The 3,771-nt window shown below is 36.8% G+C and overlaps 1 pseudogene; it reads right to left on the bottom strand.

The window, feature by feature from the left end:
- Window positions 1-1,975: 1,975 nt before the first annotated feature.
- On the bottom strand, window positions 1,976-3,302 carry LOC149157523 (pentatricopeptide repeat-containing protein At1g74900, mitochondrial-like; annotated as a pseudogene).
- Window positions 3,303-3,771: the final 469 nt, after the last annotated feature.

The raw sequence follows: 3,771 nt of genomic DNA, 5'->3' as shown, positions 1-3,771 counted from the left end.
GTGTCACCTATGAGGACTCCTATAAAAGAAGGGGCAAGCCATGGGAGAAGGGACTTTTTTTTGGGGGGGATCCCTATTGTTGGATGGATGAGATGATGTCAAAGCAGTGATTACGAAGCTATATTGAGTTTGGTGAGGTAGAGGATTTTAGAGAGGGAACTCTTGAGCCAAGGTGTGCTCTCCTCTACCAGCTAGTGCTTTCCTCCATTGTACAACCCCATTGCAGCTCGGGGGTCCGCGGGGAAGAAGAGTACCCAAGGAGTAGGCTGGGAGGTTAACCGGTGGGTCTTCACATTTGGATCAAGTGCGTCATCATTCACTCGCGGAGGTGACCAGCTACAAGGGAATACCAGTAACAGCAGAGCAAGCGGAGTCTCGCCTTCTGGTGAACGGTACACATGCATTTCATTACTATTGATCTTAGTTAAACGTATGTAAATGTTATGATATGTCTTCCTGAAATGAGTGTCAGGAATGTGTGTGCTAAATAAATTTGAAATCTCAATGCGTTTCTTTTCTGGTTGTATTTGCTGTAACAAAAAAAAAAAATGTGAATAGTCTGAATCTGGTCCTTACACTTTATTAGTCTGAATATGGTCCTCACACTTGGTATCAGAGCCAAGTTTAACCCTTGAGGCCTATGGGCCCATGCATGCATAACTAGTTTTGTTTGCTATGTGGGTATTTCTCTAAAATCAAATTAACTCTTTCAAAAAAAAAAAATGAAGTCTTGTTACTCTAGCTCACATTTACAGAGCCATGTTTTGCTTCTAATAAGTCTTGTAGCCGCAATCACCCCTGCAAACCAGACAGATGAACAGAGTATTGACGTAACTGTTTGAAACTGACCAAACATATGTGACAAAACCTTTGTGACCTTTATGACTTGTTGTAAATTTCTAATTGCAGTACCGTAGAGTTCTATTACAATCTCCTTAAAATATATATATCTCCTAAAATATATATATATATATATATATATATATATATATATATATATATAAAACCATTAATAAAATTATATAATTCTATAATAAATTTGAAAATATATATTGTTGCACATTAAAAAAATGTGTCCGATATATTCAAATAAAAACGGACTTATTTAATAAATAGATATATTAAATCAACGCCACAACTGCACACAAAAAGCGTAATTAACGAGATTATATTTATGAACGTAAGGCTGTAATAATTATAAGAATTGCATATAAAATATTGCAGAGGGATTTCAGCACTTAAGAACCACGTATAATAATTGCGCGAGGATTTTAGTTTTGATTATCAAATGTCAACACAGCATTTTAATTTCAGCGAGGGTTTCCTGGTTTTAATTATCGATTTATTTCACTTTAGTATCAATTTTTGGTATTATGTGAGGTTAAATCTCCCCTTTTTAATTTGGGTGAAATTTGCCGAACTATTTGTAAGATTTGGCAAGCAGTTTGCAGCACAAGAACCAGCGTTGAGTAATTTGTAGAACAGTTCCTGGAAAGTATGAAATCGTAGAACAATTGATTCATTTGATGAAAAACGACTGTAAATTTACAAGGACGACTGTCGCAAAAATGAGGAAAACCAGAAATTTCAATACCGCTGTTCTTTTTAAAGCTTTACTCACAAACTGAATGAGAGGTATTATCTTGGAGTCTTCTCATGTGAAACTTTTTCCTTCCATGTCCGAACTTTCAGCTTTCAAGTCTGTCTTCAAGGGAAGCCACAATCACTAAACGAGTAGGGCTTTGTTTGATGATTGCATTGTTCAAAGTTGGATTTTAACCCCTCAAAACTCCAGTTCGAACCTTTATGAAGGTTGGTACGCACAGATTTTTGGAGGTGGCTTTGTTCAGCTGGCAATGAGAGCTAACTCATTCTCCATAATTAGATAACTCAACTTCTTAACTACTAAAAATCGGCAAACCGTTAGGAAAACGTAGTGATCGAGGTGTTCAAAGTATCAGTTATCTGTCGTTTTCTAAAAGTCTAGATCATGATATACATGACACGTTGGAATTTCAAAAGTGAAATTTTTATTCTCTGCGGAAGCCAGCGGTGAAATCGTTGCCATCATTCTTATTCTCTGATCTGGAGGCCCATAAATTGCACCTCTGCCAGCTTTGATAGCATAATGGCAAGAAAATCCAGGGAATCGTGGCACCCAATCCTGCGAAATCATTCTGACAAAAAGCTCACAAACTTCTTCCTCATTCTGAAGCTCCTGAAATGCATATAAAATTGTATGATAAGTCATATTATCGCAACCAACATCTTTCTCCTCCATCTCTTTCATCAATATCAACCTGTCCTTCACACAGCCTGATTTGCAAAAACAACTGATCAAGGCATTGTAAGCCGTAGTATCAGGCCCGTGACCCTTTATGATCATTTCATCAAACAGTTTCCTGGCACGATCAATATAGCAGACAATACCCAGCCCATGTATCAAAGTAGTATAAGTCTGAATGTCAGGACAACAGTGATTCTTTTTCATCACTTCCAAAAGTTCCAATGCATCATGAACTCTACTACCCTTGCACAACGCATCTATGAGAATGTTATAGGTAACAATATTGGGACTCAAGCCTCTTCTGATCATTTCTCTAAAAAATATCTCTGTTGCTACTGCATTGCCAGATTCTTTAAACCCCAAAAGCAAAATATTAAACGTCTGGGCATTGGGAGCAAACCTCTGGTGCATCTTATTGAATACAGCCCGGGCTTCCTTCACATGTCTTTGAGTGCAAAATGCCTGAAGGAGGACATTAATTGTGTCCGTGTTCAATTTCCCCACAAACTTCTCCATTTTTTTCGAATGCCTCTAGGGTTTCATCGAACGACCTTCTCTGTGCATACTTTGATAAAACGAAGCTAAGGGCCTTGAGGGTTATTTTATTTTGTTGGTGCATTTTGTCGAGCAGTTCCCAGACCTCGTCGAAATCACGCATTCGGGCTAAGATGTGAAGCATTTTTTTATAGGCCTGGGAAGTGTGTTGATAATCGGGATTTTTCCGGTTGATCCAATGGAAGAAATGCAGGGCCTTCGAACCGTTGACGTGGCCGGAGAAAAGCCTCCCCAACACATTTTCTAGTAAAAAGTATGACAGTGTGAGATTGCTGTGATGCAGAGTGGATTCGATCGCAGAGTGTGGGAATGGATGGTCATTTATTAATTTGCAAATTCTGTCGATCTCTGGAGATTGGAAATTGATTTGAGAATGGGAACTTAGAAAATTGCAGCGAGTGAAGAAGCGGGGAATACATTTCCACCAGGCATTCGAAACCAGTTGCTTCCCGGTCATCATCCTCGCTAATTATACCTTGGAGCTACAATTTATTTTTCTTTCTGCAGTATGCCCTCTGTATACTCTGCTTCACGTTTAATTCTGAATGCATTTCGTTGAACCTCTGCCCAAAAATCTAAGACTTTTTGTTTATTGGACGTAGAGTTTATCCTTACAAATCTGTTAAAATATATATATATATCTATATATCTATATATACATACATATATATATATATATATATATATATATATATATATATATATATATATATATATATATATAAAAGTAAATAAAGTTGACTTGAGCTTTCTGTAATAGTTAAAATGATTGGAAAGTAGGTTTTATTTATAAAGGCAAGTTGTGATAATGAAGATTAGAAAGATAAATATGTTAGGAGTGATAAAGAAGTTTTCTTCATGGAGTATTTATCAAGATTCGGGAAGTTTAAGAATTTTAATTTAACATTTCTCAAATTTTCCGTATCTCA

Source organism: Pinus tabuliformis, chromosome 5_2 (genome assembly GCF_031772625.1).
Source record: "Pinus tabuliformis cultivar Carrire ecotype Pingquan chromosome 5_2, CPIR1, whole genome shotgun sequence".
In the NCBI taxonomy this organism is placed as follows: Eukaryota; Viridiplantae; Streptophyta; class Pinopsida; order Pinales; family Pinaceae; genus Pinus; species Pinus tabuliformis.
The sequence above is the reverse complement of the archived record's forward strand: the minus strand, read 5'-3'. Positions and strand labels throughout refer to the sequence as shown.